This window comes from Macrosteles quadrilineatus, unplaced genomic scaffold (assembly GCF_028750875.1).
Source record: "Macrosteles quadrilineatus isolate MER2022 unplaced genomic scaffold, UCM_ALF_1.0 Scaffold_4__1_contigs__length_99947679, whole genome shotgun sequence".
In the NCBI taxonomy this organism is placed as follows: Eukaryota; Metazoa; Arthropoda; class Insecta; order Hemiptera; family Cicadellidae; genus Macrosteles; species Macrosteles quadrilineatus.
In genome coordinates, this window is record NW_026542597.1 from 87029146 (window position 1) to 87049149 (window position 20004).

Consider the following 20004-nt stretch of genomic DNA (forward strand, 5'->3'; position numbering starts at 1 on the left):
TAGTAATACATGTACTTTACTATGTACAATGATATATACTTTTTTAAATTCATACTAATATAAAGATTTTAATAAAATGGCCAAACTTTGTAAAAATATTAATTTATTAGCAAAACTGTCAAAAGATCATTTCACGATTTCGGACAGCTGATCCTAACTAATTAAATACATTATTTGTCACGACTAACTAAGCGATAGGTTTTGTGCTTTTTCTATATTGCGTCATTGATTATGGAAAGAAATAAGATTCAATAACCGTTGCTGTGTATATCCGTTGGATTTTTCGTTAATTTTTTAAAGTGTAGTCTTATGATATATTTCACAGTAAGAAAACTTTAAGGTTTACATATTTTTAAATATTTTGTCATATTGTTAGTTACAAATTTGCAACTGACAGTTAACAACTAAAATTCTCAACCAAATTTTGATTACAATGTTTACTAATCCTAGATAACAAATTCTAAACCATTATTTGATTTTTTACGAGTATACAGTTTGGTAATAGTAGTTGGATTATTACTACCATAATTTTTTTTAGATTCGAGACTCACTGAAGCTGAAACCAACTGATGGACAGTTGAGGAATTGCGGATGCAACTGAGACTAAATTGTGACAGATCTATAAACTTGTGCGAGAATCGACCGGAGCCTAATTTGCCCAGGAATCTCTTCTAACAAGAAATATGATTTGTTGGAAACTACCTACCTGAAATTACACGGACAAACATATCTCCTAAACAGACAAAACTACTTTAAACAACCTTGAAAATCTATAAGACAATGATCTTCTATTATATCAACGTTTATAATTATGAATAAGCCTTTGTTGATTTTTAAAATAACACACAAAAAATAACATCGACAAAAATTTGAATAATAACACGGACTCCTAAAATACTAATAACATACTAAAATAATAGGCATAATAATTAAATTATAGTTGGATTGGATTGCTATTTATAATAGTCTAAAGGATTGCAGAATATCGCATCATCAATTATATCATGAGCATTGTGGGTTAATAAGCCAATCGCCGGCCTCTAACTTACAGAGAGGCACGACTTTCGGCTTTTCAAATAATTTTACAGCTTAATTTTTAGATCATTTTATTAATAATTATTTAAAGTAAGGATCGTTATACGCGCGAGCTACACAAAGATCAGTGCGAGTGTCAACTGTAAAAAGGCTTTTTTATGGTACTACTGCAGTTTAATACCGGAATGTTGAGAATGGGCGTTAAATAAATATCTGTTAAATTATGTTTAGCTAAGGCCAAATTTGTTTTTTTGTACCTAATAAAATGTATATCACTGATAATATTATGATACATTCCAAGCTACGTTTGGGTGACATCTAGTGGTAACAAGACGAACTGTTGAGAACGACGATGTCAGTGCTGTCTAGCGGTGAATAGACGAACTGTTACGAACGTCGGTCTATAGTAAAGGCGTTTTATTGGTAAATGTAATTAATTTACGAATGTTGAACACCGACCTAGCTATGGGAACGTGGTTTTATGGGATTACTATTTGGCTTTCCGATTGAAAATGCTTAATCTTATTTAGAACTAGCTGGCCCGACAGACGTCGTCCTGTCCTAATGTGGTTTTATGTCAAATGCTCGTTCATTTTCAAGATGAGCTCGTTCGCATGGCTCAATCACGTCCTGGTTAAAGTTCGTTCGCTACGCTCACTCACCTTTAGGTTGGAGCTCGTTCGCTGCGCTCACTTGCCTTCAGGTTAGCTCGTTTGCTACGCTAACTCCCCTCCAGGTTGAAGTTCGTTCACTACGCTCACTCACCTTTTTGTTGCAAATTAGCTGTTGTTATAAATTGAAAAAATAATAGTGCTGCACCCTGTTGGTAAACCTATTAACTTTTTATGCTATTGAACATCACAGAATCAAATTGTTTAGTTGAACCAGCTGTCAAGATTCATTAATTAATTCCATTTAAATATGAGTACTTCTAAGGTTAACATGGGAAACTCCAGAGCCACTGGGGCGGAGCCCTTTTGACGGATCTGCACCAAACTTCACTCAAACCATCTTTGAATAATGCTTAACAATGCCTAAAAGTTTCATTACGATCTGTCGAGCGGTTTCGGAGTCCATAAAGGACAAACATACACACATACATTTGATTTTATATATATAGATAATAAAACTATATGTAGTTTCTTGTTTAAAAATATATTTTGATAGTTTTTTATTTCATACTAATCTATTGTTATTTCTAAGAAATCTCCCACCGCAGCAGCAAATATAAAAGCTCATATAAATAAATGTTTTATGTAATTTACATAGGAAAATGTACTTTACTATGTACAATGTTATATACTGTTTAAAATTCATACTAATATAAAGATTTTAATAAAATGGCCTCACTTTGTAAAAATTTAATTTATTAGCAAAACTGTCAATAGATCATTTCACGATTTCAGACAGCTGATCCAAACAAATTAAGTACAATATTTGTCACGACGATAGGTTTTGTTCTTTTTCTTTATTGCGTCATTGTTTATGGAAAGAAATAAGATTCAATAACCGTTGCTGTGTATATACGTTGGATTTTTCGTTAATTTTTTAAAGTGTAGTCTTATGATATATTTCACAGTAAGAAAACTTTAAGGTTTACGCTAAGTCAAGGTTTACATATCTTGACATATTGTTAGTTACAAATTTGACACTGACAGTTAACAGCTTAAATTCTCAACCAAATTTTGATTACAATGTTTACTAATCCTAGATAACTAATTCTACACTATTATTTGATTTTTTACGAGTATACAGTTTGGTAATAGTAGTTGTTTTATTACTACCATATTTTTTTTTAGATTCACAGGGCCTTAATAAAGTGACGGAAGATTCATTGAAGCTGAAACCAACTGATGGACAGTTTAGGAATTGCGAATGCAACTGAGACTAAACTGTGACAGATCTATAAACTGGTGCGAGAATCGACCGGAGCCTAATTTGCCCAGGAATCTCTTCTAACAAGAAATATGATTTGTTGGAAACTACCTACCTGAAATTACACAGACAAATATATTTCCTAAACAGACAAAACTACTTTAAACAACCTTGAAAATCTATAAGACAATGATCTTCTATTATATCAACATTTATAATTATGAATAAGCCTTTATTGATTTTTAAAATAACACACAAAACATAACATCAACAAAAATTTGAAAAATAACACGGACTACTAAAATACTAATAACATACTAAAATAATAGGCCTAATAATTAAATTATAGTTGGATTGGATTGCTATTTATATGTAGACTACTTTAAAGGATTGCAGAATATCGCATCATCAATTATATCATGAGCATTGTGGGTTAATAAGCCAATCGCCGGCCTCTAACTTACAGAGAGGCACGACTTTCGGCTTTTCAAATAATTTTACAGCTTAACTTTAAGATAATTTTCTTATTTATTATTCGAAGTAAGGATCGTTATATGCGCGAGCTACACAAAGATCAGTGCGAGTGTCAACTGTAAAAAGGCTTTTTTTATAGTACTACTGCAGTTTTATACCGGAATGTTGAGAATGGGCGTTAAATAAATATCTGTTAAATTATGTTTGGCTAAGGTCAAATTAGTTTTTTTGTACCTAATACAATGTATATTACTGATAATATTATGATAAATTCCAAGCTACGTTTGGGTGACATCTAGCGGTAACGAGACGAACTGTTGAGAACGACGATGTCAGTGCTGTCTAGCGGTGAATAGACGAACTGTTACGAACGTCGGTCTATAGTTAAAGGGGTTTATTGATAAATGTTATTAATTTACGAATGTTGAACACCGATCTAGCTATGGGAACGTCGTTTTATGGGATTACTATTTGGTTTTCAGATTGAAAGTTTTTAATCTTATTAAGAAAAATATATTGTAGTTTCTTGTTAAAAATATATTTTGATAGTTTTTTATTTGTTTATTTTATACTAATCTGTTGTCATTTATAAGAAATCTCCCATTGTAGCAGCAAATCTAAATGCTCATATAAATAAACGTTTTATATAATTTACATAGGAAAGAATCTAATAATTTTAGTGACATGTGGCGGTAATTAGACGAACTGTTGCAAGCAACGATGTAAGTGCTACCTAGCGGTGAGAAGACGAACTATCAAAAACTTCCAAAATTAAAATTACCAGTTCAGCATGCACGTAGTCTTTTTTTCCAAACAATTTCTTTTTCTTCAAAAAGTTTCTGGAATTTTGGATTAATATTGAAGTTTTTTTATTAATAGCCCAAAGACTGGTTTTAAGAGAAGTAAAATTTTTTATCTTTTGTATCAAAACTGCAGCCATTTATGAGTAAACTTAAAGAACATAAAGCTACATAGGTAAACAAAACTGAACAGCAATGTTTTATTTAGAAAACGTAAATACAATTCTAACGTTACTAAATAAAAAAAAATTGTTCATGAATAAGAAGACCCCCATTTTTAGATACTTTATATCAAAGGAAATGCGGTAATTAGGTAACATCACTGCTAGTTAGCTAAAACAATCAGCTGTTTTAATTGTTAGATACCAATGAGCTCTAATATTGGGTAAAGTATCTTTAAAATGAGATGTCTCCTTTATTTATGAACCAACTTTTATCGTTTGGCTTGCAATAAAATTTCCTTAATAGAAACACAACGACAATGATAATTGTATTTAGCTATGCAGCTTTAATGATATTTAAGTTTACAAAGTTTAAATAGCCGCAATTCCGACGTATAATTATTACTAGGTGCTTGTAGGGGCAAAAGCCCCTAAAAACCCAAAATATATAAATTTTTTATCAACCTTCATTGGTTATTTATAAATAAGCACTGATTTTCTAGCATTATAAAATAGTTTACAACACAAAATGTATACAATATATTATATACCTTGTGGGAAAATAAATGAGTAAATAACACTTTTCAGGGCTTTCTTCAACTTACTTATATTTTCACAACAACAAAAAAAGGAACCTTCTATCTCAACTTTTAAACATAATCCAACTCTCCAATTATTCGTCACCATAACAACCAAAACTAGCCAAAAACGTAAACATAAACAAACTATTAGTCAGCTGATGCTAGTTCACAACTACACGCCCCCGTGGTGTCAACACCACTACACGCCCTCGAGGTACCGACACAACTTCCACTTTCGTTTTTACTTTCAAATACTTTTCGCACATCTGCTATGTGGTGAGGCCTACCATTGAATTCAACACTCGTTAGCGAAAACTGTCCAGTAACCACTCCTTCCTTCCATCTCGAAGTACAGGATGGGTTTGGCGGCTTAACAAACACACTCTCGCCTGCTGTAAAATGTGACCCTTCATACACTTCACCTTTTATAGGTTCCTTTCCTCATTATAAATTTCTCGCCTACGCTGTCGTCTGTCATGCTGATTTCGAAAGCCAACACCTCGGCGAAGCGGGCTTCCTCCGTTGTTCATTACTATATTTAGGTAGAAAAGAAGAAATACGATAAGATAACTATAGATCACCATAACTAAAAATTATACATTGCTGTAGTAAACAAACTGAAATTCATAAAAAAGTACAGCTGGTATCTATATCAAAGGCTATGAGTACACAGATTTTCAGAAATACAACTAATACAAATCTGTGGCACAGCTGTTTTAATTTCAAAAGATGTAAACAAATTAAACCCCATGTTGTTTTAATAGGAAAAGTTTTATTCTGTTGCGAATTTATGGTAAAAAAATAAGAAAAATGAATAGTTTTCCCTCAAAATTCACGTCAAGACCTTTAAAATAAGACCCCTCCCGTCCTTCTACGGTCATCCAGTCACTCACAATTTCTTTACAAAAATTTGACTTACGGAATTATATATATAGATTAATCTATATGCCAAATTTGAACACACTACAAAAAATCGTAAAAAGATATGTTTACAAAGTGTCGCCTATCAACGGACTAACATTAAGCCTACTGTAAACGATTACAAAATCTCCCTTCATCAAACAATAATCATACCATTTATATTGTCCGTTTATAAACCAATCATCGACCTCATACTTACTTAGATACGACTCTGGGCTTTTCAAATAGTTTTAACTTAAATGTGGTTCACTCTACGGGGGGAATAAGCAAATGCTAAGTAAGGATCCTTATATGCGATAGCTTCACAACGTGAAATTGTCCAGGCTTTCTTGCTATTTTCCATTGTAATATTCACGCCAACCTAAATTAAAATAGTAAATATTTTATTTCAACCAAGTCATTAAATGTTTGTAGCACACGTTTCCTTAAATTGCAACTAAAATATTAACAGCGATTAAATTGTCCATCTGATTACAATGTAAACAAATATGTTCTCATAAGGCTATCATAGGATCTTTTAAAAGTCACTGAGCCCAAGGAGTTAAATTCACACACCTAGACGAATATTTTGCTATTTGTGGGGTTAAATCTTAAAACAAAAATGCCTTATTGTTCACATAGTTTCATGTAGCGTATTAATAATATAGATAGATATACCGATATAAAAATAAAAACAAAACATGTTGAAAAATAACATTACCAAAGGTAAAAATAATAAATTTGAAAATCAACTATAATTATAAATTAACTGAAAACTATTAAAAATCTCTCAAACTCCCATCATAAATCACTAATCAATCATATCATATTATTAACAATGTTCGTTTATAAGCCAATCGTCGACCTCATACTTACTAGGAGTTACGACTCTCGGCTTTTCAAATAATCTTTACACACAATGAAAGATTGGGAATTGTCATAATGGGTTAGTAAGGATCCTTATATCTGCGAGCGACACAAAGATCACTGCGAGTATCAATAAGTAAAACAGCTTATTTATGGTACTACTGCAGTTTTAGACCAGAGTGTTGTGAATTGGTGTTCAATAAATAACTGTTTGATTTGTTTTATTAAGGTCAAAATTGTTTATTATACTTAATACAAGGTATATTACTGATAATATTACGGTACATTCAAAGCTATGTTTAGGTGACATCTAGCGGTAACGAGACGAACTGTTGAGAACGACGATGTCAGTGCTGTCTAGCGGTGAATAGACGAACTGTTACGAATGTCGGTCTATAGTAAAGGGGTTTTATTGTAATTAGTTAAAATAAAGATATATTTGATTTCTTTGAAGATATATTTTGATCAACTTTTTAGATTTGAATATTTCTTACTAAGCTATTGTCATTTTCAAGATACCCTCCACTGTGATTGTAGCACTGTGTGTATAGCACTTCGATTGTAACTGCAAACCTACATCTCATTTACATAAATGTCTAATGTCATTTACAATTCGTCACATTCAATTCGACATTTAAAATGTTGGATTTAAAATGCATATCGTATAGGCCTATGATGGAATGAAAACATATTTGGTCTTACAACAGTTGTTTACAAGATGATTTTTCACATTAAAACTGTAAGAAACTTTGCCTTTATTTGTGTAAACTAGCTGATCTGAATTGAACACGGTTTTAACTGACTACTGAATTCCCGTACGTAGGACGGGCTAACGCCTCGCAATTTATAAAATATAAAGTAACCGTTGCCTTAAACCGTTGACTGTTAAAATAGTCAATGCTTAAACTAAAGCGATTATTAATTTGATCACCTGCAAAACGTAATCCCTCGACACTTCTCTAATGTCTGCAGAGTTCATGATTATTTATAAAGTATCGGTAAATGTCAATTAGTTTACAAATAATGAACACTGACCAAAACAAAATATATTATTTGATTTTTGCCCGAAAATGTGGGCTTCCTTGCATTGATTATAGTACAGAAAGCTGCTAATTGCTGCATTTACTTACTTTGCAGCACATTTTTTACTTTGTCAAACACTAGTGTTCCAACCAAACAACACAAAACAGCGTGATTTTATTATGCACGTAATCCGTGTACACTTGGAAATTGATTGGCAACAGTTAAAGATACTACGACTACGATCAGCTGGTACAGTGGTTCCCATTTCGTCCAATGTTTGGATTTATCCTAATCTAATAAGGTGTTGTACAGTGTTTTAAATTAATTATTTACTAGTGTACCTGTTGCTCGAATTCGAGCAATTGCGAAGCATTACATGCGTTATTTTAAAACGAATAACGGTCATAATTTCCGAGGACTTTATTGAAGTCGACTCAAAGATTATGGAAATACTCACGATGTACACAACAGTTAGATATAATCAAAATTGTTTGTAAATATCTTATCTTTTTTCAAAAGCTGATCTTGTTTTTTTAGAGTTTTCTACAAATGTTTCCCACTCATAGCCACATTAGGTTCTCTATTAACGATTATGAATGAACAAAAAAACATTATTTCTACATATGCAATACGCCAAAGAACATCATCTAAGTGCAACACGCCTACGTACGATCTCCAAGAAGTGATAAAAAAAGGCAGAAACCAACCCATACAATAAACATAAGTTAACTCCATAAGAAATATTTTAAGAGTTACTGTGATATTAGGATTTTCCATTGATTTGGATTGCACATTATAACATTACAACATTACAACATCATATTGCAAAACATGACACGATGCAGAAGAAAATCGGTTTTAAAATCAGAAAAAACATTTGCAAATACTTCATTTTTTTGACAAATTCAATAAATCACAATATAAATATTAACAGCTGTTTCATTAAAAAGTAGTGTAAAATTATACATATGGCCATAATGTAAACAAATCTGCTGAGGGGACTTTAAAGGCCTCTGGGGCAGAGCCCCAAGGGAATTTACATCGTTTCTCTTTTGATGGCTCATCTACAGACCAAGACCTTTCTTTAGAGACCCCTACCAAGTTTCTACGCCCAGCCGTTCTCTGAAATTAGCTATGACAAAAAATCGTTTTTCCCCCATAAGAATAACATGGGATGGGAATTTAAAGGCCACTGGGGCAGAGCCCCAAGGGAATTTTCCACGTTTCTCTTTTGATGGCTCATCTACAGACCAAGACCTTTCTTTAGACACCTCTACCGAGTTTCTACGCCTAGCCGTTCTCTCAAATTAGCTGTCACAAAGAAAAACAGTTTCAAATTAATATATAGATAATGTAAACATTTAATTTTGACAGTTTCAGTAGACCTTTGAATACAATTTTAATATTAACAGCTGGTTCATTAAAAGTAGTGTAAAATTAAAACTATCCATATGTTCATAATGTAAACAAAATTGCTGAGTGAACTTTAAAGGCCTCTGGGGCAGAGCCCCAAGGAAGTTTACCTCGTTTCTCTTTTGAGGGCTCACCTACAGACCAATACCTTTCTTTAGACACCCCTACAAAGTTTCTACACCCAGCCGTTCTCTCAAATTAGCTGTGACAAAAACTCCGTTTTCCTCCATAAGAATAACATGGGATGGGACTTTAAAGGCCACTGGGGCAGAGCCCCGAGGGAATTTACCACGTTTCTCTTTTGATGGCTCATCTACAGACCAAGACCTTTCTTTAGACACCCCTACCGAGTTTCTACGCCCAGCCGTTCTCTCAAAATAGCTATGACAAAGAAAAACAGTTTCAAATTAATATATAGATTTTTTATAGTAGCCTAACTGTAGCAATATACAGGGTGTTCAAAAAGGTGGGGACATATTTTACCCAGTGATTTGTTAGGTCAAAATAAAAAGAATATCAAGTATAATATTTTTTCTAAAATCGTTTCTTTAACCAGATATCCACCATTTTGTAATATTTACATAAACATTTTTATCTTTAAATATTTCTAACCTATCTTTATGAAACTTTGTATGTATGTCAGGGTAGAAGAGTATAAGAATAGTGTTATAAAAAATGTTCATCTTGATTCAGCCTACAAATTTAAAATGGTGACTATTTAAATTCTTTAAACTTAAATTACTCAAAAATGGATGATTTTATGAAAAAATATCAATTACAGTTTTATTTAGCATTTTAAATTATCTATCAAACTATACCAAATTCAAATTATCAAATAATAAATAACTTAAATATAACGATTTTTTGTTATAAAATTAGGCAAACTTGACTGGTTTCTACCTTATTCTACCCCATTTTACATTCTAAATACCGTAATATTTCAGCTATTTCTTATTTGATCTTTTTTGATTTTGGTATCGTATGGATAGTTAAAAATGCTAAATAAAAGTTTACATGACATTTGATCATAAAATCAGCAATTTTTTAATTAATTTAATTAGTAGTAGGCTTCATTGGATTAGAGATCTACGCTACATTAAATAAATAACCTATAACCTAAGAAAAACAATGAAATTCTTCCCTTGGCTAAACTGTTAGAAAGCTTGATAATTACGCCTTCTATCTACTGGATACTGTTGTATTGAAGTTGTACTTCACTGAATGCCGACTTTGCTTTGAAGGCGACTCAATATATTTGTTTAAGGCTTACTTATATTATTCATAATTATCTATTTTTGGTCGTTAGTTTTGTTAAATCTATGCATTGTTTTAGTCTCCAGAGGTTTTGTTTATCTTTTGTTTCAAAATTGCAGCCATTTATGAGTATATAAAGAACATAAAGCTACATATGTAAACAAAAAACAATCTCAGCAATGTTTTATTTAGAAAAGGTAATTACAATTCTAACGTTACTAAAAAAAAATTGTTCATGAAAGAGAAAACCCCAATTTTTAGATACTATATATCAAACAATATGCGGTAATTAGGTAACATCACTGCTAGTTAGCTAAAACAATCATCTGTTTTCATTGATAGATACCAATGGCCTCTAATATTGGGTACAGTACCTTTAAAATAATATATTATTGATTTAAATATCAAATGTGAACTCATTACAAAAAGTCGTTGATAATTTTTTTTACAAAGTGTTGGTTATCAAATATTTCCATGAATAAGACATATTTATTCCCTATTTAAATAACATTAGATTTAACAAGTGCTTAGGTTTGCTGCTAAGGGGAAAGTAAAAAGTGTTTTTTGACCATACGTCAATAGTATAGGATGTAATAAATAAATTTGCCAAATGTTATTGCTATACCAGCTGATCATTATTTTGATATGATTGTTTATGTTTTGATTTTACAGTTTTGTTTTCTGTTTACATCTTAATAATACCCCCGCCGCAGCAAACCTGCAGACTTAGCGAATTTCCATTTGCCTGATTGGATTTAAACTAAAATGTCTCCTTAAAAATATCACATTTATTCCCTATTTAAACAGAATTAGTTTAATGAGTTCTTAGGTTTGCTGCAACAGGGAGGGTAAAAAAGTTTTTTCTATGTAAAATATTAAAAGGTACTGTGGTTTAGTTAGAAATTAACGTATTTTCCAAATTTGATCAAAATATGTTCATAAACAAGCAAACTACAACAGTTGACTTATTCTCCATAAGAATAACATGGGAGTTTTAAAATTACAATTTTTTTGAATTTTCTCCGTAACAATTAGGCGCATAATAATGCTTCAATATACTAAATTATTTGTTTTTTTAAGCTCTACAAAATGGTTTAAAAATAAATTGTGAAATTTTGTGTTTTTAGGGTCAAAAATGGGAAAAACCTATTTTTACCCCATAAAGTCCCCCATAAATCCCCGTTCCCATAGTCGGATCATGCTGGTTCGCGAACTCATTCAAGTTTATCCCGCCTTACACCTTCAAACCAAATTTTATCAAAATCGGACAAAAATTACTCAAGTTATCGTGCGGATGGACACACATATATATATATATATATATATATATATATATAAATTTGAACGAATGGTGTTTTTGGCCTCTGGGGACATCAAAATGAAAAAGTAAATCGGTCCCGGGCCTAGGTCTTACCATGAGACCTACGGTAATAGCTACTTCCCTATAGGGAAATTCGCTAAAACCATATTAGGTCAGGACGACGTCTGTCGGGCCAGCTAGTATAATAATAAAACCATTAATACCCCCCGCCGCAGCAAACCTGCATACTATTAGACTAAGCGAATTTCCATTTGACTGATTAAATTGGCACAATGTCTCCTTAAAAATATCACATTTATTCCCTTTTTAAATACAATTAGTTTATCGAGTACTTAGGTTTGCTGCAACAGGGAGGGTAAGAAGCTAATAAATTTTAAAAATTTAGTTAATTATCATTGGATTGTTATTTATAACCTGATTTAAAGGTTGCTATATCTCCTGTCGTAGTCGTATATCAATCAAATCATGTATATTATGCGTTTATAAGCCAATCGTCGACCCTCTTACTTACATAGAGGTACGACTCTCGGCTTCTCAAACAATGTTAAATCAAATGTATTTATAACCAAGATAAAGTATGGACAAGTAAAGATACTTACATGCGTGAGCTACACAAAGATCAGTGCGAGTGTCAAAAAGTAAAAAGGCTTATTTATGGTACTACTGCAGTTTTATACAGAATGTTGTGAATTGGTGATAAATAAATAACTGTTTTATTTGTTTGGTTAAGATCAAATTTGTTTATTGTACTTAATACAACTTCAATTAATGATAATATTACTATACATTACAAGCTACGTTTAGGTGACATCTAGCGGTAACGAGACGAACTGTTGAGAACGTCGATGTAAGTGCTATCTAGCGTAGCGGTGAATAGAAGAACTGTTACGAACGTCGGTCTTTTTGTGAATAGGTTTTATAGGTACATATTATCAGTTTACTAATGTAAAACATCGATCTAGCAATGGGAACGTGGATTTATGGGGTTTATATTTTGCTTTCCGATTGAAAATTCCCAATCTTATATAGAATAAAAATGATTATTTTTCTTCTTTAAAAATATATTTCGCTAATTTTTTGATTTGTATATTTCTTATTGGGCTTTAAAATAAATATCTTTTTTTTTTTAAACAGATGAATGTACAATATTATCTAATACAATGGATCTAATTTTACACTATTATTTGACTTTTTACCAGAACACAGTTTAGCAATAGTAATTGTTTTACTAACCACAATGTTTTTTACATTTGTATGTAACAAAACGTGTGGTGGTAAAGGGCTCTGAAGCGCTTACACAAAGTGACGAAAGATTCACTGAAGCTGACGGGCATTTGACTGAGGAATCGGGGATGTAACTGAGACTGAACTATGACGGATCTATGACTAGTAAACTGATGTGAGATTCGACCGAAGCCTATTTGCTCAGGAATCTCTTCTAACAAGAAGTATGATTTGTTAGAAACCACCTACCAGAAGGTAAAGAGTCAAAACAATCTCAGACAAAAAGTGCTCTAAACAACCTTTCCATGATCATTATAATTATTCAACATTTATAATTATGAATATGTGTACGTTGATTTAAAAAAACAGCAACGAAATATGTTATAAAAACATCATCAAAGGTTTCAATAATAACTTTGAAAATTAACTAAGTGACACCTGCAATAAGGGCCTACTTTCAAAATTTTCCACCATCAATCATATCATATGTGTACTTTGTCCGATTATAAGCCAATCGTCGACCCCATACTCACAATAGGGTGCGACTCTCGGCTTCTCAAATAGTTATTGGAATTCTAATAGGTCTACAGAAATGACATGACAAATTGATGAGTAAGTAAGTGTCCTTATATGCGAGAGCTATCCAAAGATCACTGCGAGTGTCAAAAAGTAAAACGGCTTATTTAAGGTACTACTGCAGTTTAATACAAGAATGTTGTTAATTGGTGTAAATAACCGTTAAATAACTGTTAAATAACTGTATAAATAACCGATAAATAACTGTTTTATTTGTTTGGTTGAGATCAAATTGGTTTATTGTACGTAATACAACTTCAACTAATGATAATATTACTATACATTACGAGCTACGTTTGGGTGACATCTAGCGGTAACGAGACGAACTGTTTGGCGAATAGGCGAACTGTTACTAACGTCGGTCTATGGTAAAGGGGCTTTATTGGTAAATGTTATTAATTATCAACCCTACAATTTTATTATTTAAAGGAAGTTACTACTCATCCACAATTAACTAATTGGAACATAAGGTAAACAAGAAAATTTAATAGTGAAATGGAAATTGTCTTATTCGGAACGTTTCCTGCTGTGGGGTATGATAATTAAGATGTTACTTTTCTCTTATTACCACAGAAGACATAGTACTAGTATGTTTTCTGTGCTTCTGACGTATGAAGATTGGCCATTTTATAAAAAATCTTAGGTTTAAATTTAAAACCGTATATAACATTGTACAATAGTATAGTGCAGTAATGTGCTTTGACAAAAATATGTATTACATTAATATATAATATATATTATGTAGTAATACATGTACTTTACTATGTAAAATGTTATATACTGTTTAAAATCCATACTAATATAAAGATTTTAATAAAATGGCCAAACTTTGTAAAAATAATAATTTATTAGCAAAACTGTCAATAGGTTATTTCACGATTTCGGACAGCTGATCCAAAGAAATTAAATACAATATTTGTCGCGACTAACTATGCGATAGGTTTTGTGCTTTTTCTATATTGTGTCATTGATTATGGAAAGAAATAAGATTCAATAACCGTTGCTGTGTATATACGTTGGATTTATCGTTAATTTTTTAAAGAGGAGTCTTATGATATATTTTCACAGTAAGAAAACTTTAAGGTTTACATATTTTGAAATATTTTGTCTTATTGTTAGTTACAAATTTGCAACTGACAGTTAACAACTAAAATTCTCAAGATTCAAGACTCACTGAAGCTGAAACCAACTGATGGACAGTTGAGGAATTGCGAATGCAACTGAGACTAAATTGTGACAGATCTATAAACTGGTGCGAGAATCGACCGGAGCCTCATTTGATCAGGAATCTCTTCTAACAAGAAATATGATTTGTTGGAAACCAACCCACCTGAAATTACACGGACAAATATATCTCCTAAACAGACAAAACTACTTTAAACAACCTTGAAAATCTATAAGACAATGATCTTTTATTATATCAACGTTTATAATTATGAATAAGCCTTTGTTGATTTTTAAAATAACACACAAAAAATAAGATCGACAAATAGTTGAAAAATAACACGGACTACTAAAATACTAATAACATACTAAAATAATAGGCATAATAATTAAATTATAGTTGGAGTTGGATTTGATTGCTATTTATAATAGTCTACTTTAAAGGATTGCAGAATATCGCATCATCAATTATATCATGAGCATTGTGGGTTAATAAGCCAATCGCCGACCTCTAACTTACAGAGAGGCACGACTTTCGGCTTTTCAAATAATTTTATAGCTTAATTTTTAGATCATTTTATTAATAATTATTTAAAGTAAGGATCGTTATATGCGCGAGCTACACAAACATCAGTGCGAGTGTCAACTGTAAAAAGGCTGTTTTTATAGTACTACTGTAGTTTTATACCGGAATGTTGAGAATGGGCGTTAAATAAATATCTGTTAAATTATGTTTGGCTAAGGTCAAATTTGTTTTTTTGTACCTAATACAATGCATTTTACTGATAATATTATGATACATTCCAAGCTACGTTTGGGTGACATCTAGCGGTAACAAGACGAACTGTTGAGAACGACGATGTCAGTGCTGTCTAGCGGTGAATAGACGAACTGTTGAGAACGACGATGTCAGTGCTGTCTAGCGGTGAATAGACGAACTGTTACGAACGTCGGTCTATGGTAAAGGGGTTTTATTGGTAAATGTAATTAATTTACGAATGTTGAACACCGACCTACCTATGGGAACGTGGTTTTATGGGATTACTATTTGGCTTTCCGATTTAAAATTCTTAATCTTATTTAAAATAAAAATATTAAAGTTTCTTGTTTAAAGATATATTTTGAAAGTTTTTTATTTGTTTATTTTATACTAATCTGTTGTCATTTCTAAGGAATCTCCCACTGTAGCAGCAAATCTAAATGCTCAATTACAGTAATGTTTTATGTCATTTATATAGGAAAGAATCTAATAATTCTAGTGACATGTGGCGGTAATAAGACGAACTGTTGCAAGCAAAGATGTAAGTGATATCTAGCGGTAAGAAGACCAACTGACAAAAACTTCATAAATTAAAATTAACAGTTCAGCATGCATGTAGTATTTTTACCCAACTATTTCTTTATTAAATGAAATTTACGGAATTTTGGATTTAAAGTATTTTTTATTAATAACTCAAAGACTGATTTTTACGAAAAGTAATTTTTTTTATATTTTGTTTCAAAATTGCAGCCATTTATGAGTATACTTAAAGAACATAAAGCTACATAGGTAAACAAAACTGAACAACAATGTTTTATTTGGAAAACGTAATTACAATAATTTTAAGATTATGAAAAAAAAAATTGTCATGAAAGAGAAAGCCCTAATTTTTATATACTATATATCAAACAATATGCGGTAATTAGGTAACATCACTGCTAGTTAGCTAAAACAGTCAGCTGTTTTAATTGTTAGATACCAATGAGCTCTTATATTGGGTACAGTATCTTTAAAATGAGATTTCTCCTTTATTTATGAACCAACTTTTATCGTTTTGCTTGCAATAAAATTTCCTTAATAGAAACACAATGACAATAATAACTGTATATAGCTCAGTAGTTTTAATGTTATTTAAGTTTACAAAGTTTAAATAGCCGCAAAGTGTTGCCTATCAACAAACTAACATTAACGATTACAAAATCTCCCCTCATCAAACATTAATCATACCATTTATATTTCCCGTTTATAAGCCAATCATCGACCTCATACTTACTAAGAGATACGACTCTCGGCTTTTCAAATAATCTTTAACAAAGAGAGTAAAATGAATCCATATTGTTATGGTTTAATAAGGATCTTTATTTGCGCGAGATACACAAAGATCACTGCGAGTGTCAAAAAGTGAAACGGCTTATTTCAGGTTCTATTGCAGTTTTATACAAGAATGATGTTAATTGGTGTTCAATAAATAACTGTTTGATTTGTTTGGCTGATGTCAAATTTGTTTTTTGTACTTAATACAATTTATATTACTGATAATATCACGGTACATTCAAAGCTATGTTTAGGTGACGTCTAGCGGTAACGAGACGAACTGTTGAGAACGACGATTTAAGTGTTCCTAGCGGTAAATAGACGAACTGTTACGACTGTCGGTCTATAGTAAATGTTGTTTTATTGGTAAAGGGTATACGTTTACTAATGTTGAACATCGATCTAGCAATGGGAACGTGGATTCATGGGGTTAAAATTTGGCGTTCTGATTGAAAATTCCTAATCCAACAGAAAAAAATTATTATATTTTTCTTCTTTAAAATATAGTATTTTGACATTTTTTATTTGTATATTTCTTACTAGGCTATTATTGTCATTTAAGATACTCTCCAATGTGACTGCAGCTGAAAACTTACATGCTAATTTACATAAATATTTAAATGTAATTTACATAGGAAGGATTCCGATACTTCTAGTGGAATACAATAGTATTTTAGTGCAAATTTGGATGGTAAATTAGAAATTTGCTTATTCAGCATGTTTCTTGGTGTGTGGTATAAATATGAAGATATTATTATGTTATTACGTAAAAATATTAGGTATTTTATTAAAAATCTCTATATATAAGTTTAAATTTTAAACAGTATATAATATTGTACAATAATATATAGTACTGTATATGCATATAATTTATGAAAAAAACAAATAACCCAAAAGTTACCGTTGCCTTAAACAGTTGACTGTCAAAATAGTCAATGCTTAAACTAACGCGATTATTAATATTGATCACCTGCAAAACGTAATCCATCGACACTTCTCTAATGTCCGCAGAGTTTATGATTATTTATAAAGTATCGGTAAATTTCAATTAGTTTACAAATAATGAACAAAGTATAGTCTTTGCCAAAAACTACAAAGATTGTCCACAACTCCAATTATTTTGGAATGTCCTAGACCCTTTCCCTTCCCTCAGTTCACCTCGGGCTACGCCCCTTGCATATCCAATGATTTGAGATGAGTTTTTCAAAAGTAAATAACTTATTGATTGGTCTTTATGGCAAGATGAGAAAACTCATTATGTTCATCTTTGCTTTGACATTTCAATGTAAACAATATTTTTTTCTGCAGTCATCCGACAATGTGGGCTTCCTTGCACTGATTATAGCGACTAAATAATAGAACAGATAGCTATAATACAGAAAGCTACTTATTGCTGCATTTACTTACTTTGCAGCACAATTTTCACTTTGTCAAACACCAGTGTTCCAACCAAACAACACAAAACAGCGTGATTTTATTATGCACGTAATCCGTGTGCACTTGGAAATAGATTGGCAACACTCAAAGATACTACGACTACATTCATCTGGTACAGTGGTTCCCATTTCGTCCAATGCTTGGATTTGACCTAACTAACCTAGTAAGGTGTTGTGCAGTATTTAAAAGTAATTAGCCTATTTGTAAGATTTATAGTAACTGTAGCAATATATAATGTGTAACACGAGTGCAAACACTTCGCCCACTTGACACTTCGACGCAAAAAACCCACGATTACTAGAAAAATACCGGTATGGATCATAAACATAAACAAATGACGTTTTTGGCCCGAAAATAAACAATATTAATTTAACATTGCTTAAATGGAACTGCCAAAACATATGTTCAATGCTATTAGTATAGGATTCGGGTCCACAACGTCATTTGTTTATGTTTATGATACATACCATTATTTTTTCTAGTATTCGTGAGAAAAACTAATTCACAACTAACTATGCGATAGGTTTGGTTATTTTTTCTATTTTAGGTCATTGATTATGGAATAAAATAAGATTCAATAACCGTTGCTGTATGAGCTAAGGCTTTCTCCTTGATTTTTTAAAGTGTAGTCTTATGATGCATTTTAACAATAATAAAACTATAACGGTTGCATTTTAAAATATTTTGACATGTTGTTAGTTATATATTTAAACTAACTTTTAAAAACTGATAAAACTCAACTAGTTTTTATTGGACTTCAAAATACATGTCTATTTTTTTCTAAGCAGATGAATGTACAATGCTATCTAATAAAAGGGATCTAATTTTACACTATTATTTGATTTTTACCAGTATACAATTTAGTGTTAGTATTTGTTTTATAACTACCACAATTTTTTTACATGTGAATGTAACAAAACTCGTGGTAGTAAAGGGTTGTGAAGTCTTAAATAAAGTGTCGGAAGACTAACTGAAGCTGAAACCAACTGACGGACAGTTTGAGGAATTGCGAATGCAACTGAGACTTGTATATCTAGTAAACTGAAGTGAGAATCGACCTTAGCCTCATTTGCTCAGGAATCTCGTCTAACAAGAAATATGATTTGTTGGAAACTACCTACCTGAAATTACACGGACAAATATATCTCCTAAACAGACAAAACCACTTCAAACAACCTTGAAAATCTATAAGACAATGATCTTCTATTATGTCAACGTTTATAATTATGAATAAGCCTTTGTTGATTTTTAAAATAACACACAAAAAATAAGATCGACAAATAGTTGAAAAATAACACGGACTACTAAAATACTAATAACATACTAAAATAATAGGCCTAATAATTAAATTATAGTTGGATTGGATTGCTATTTATAATAGTCTACTCTAAAGGATTGCAGAATATCGCATCATCAATTATATCATGAGCATTGTGGGTTAATAAGCCAATCGCCGACCTCTAACTTACAGAGAGGCACGACTTTCGGCTTTTCAAATAATTTTACAGCTTAACTTTAAAATAATTTTCTTATTTATTATTCGAAGTAAGGATCGTTATATGCGCGAGCTACACAAAGATCAGTGCGAGTGTCAACTGTAAAAAGGCTTTTTTTATGGTACTACTGCAGTTTTATACCGGAATGTTGAGAATGGGCGTTAAATAAATATCTGTTAAATTATGTTTGGCTAAGGTCAAATTTGTTTTTTTGTACCTAATAAAATGTATATCACTGATAATATTATGATACATTCCAAGCTACGTCTAGGTGACATCTACCGGTAATTAGACGAACTGTTGAGAAGAACGATGTCAGTGCTGTCTAG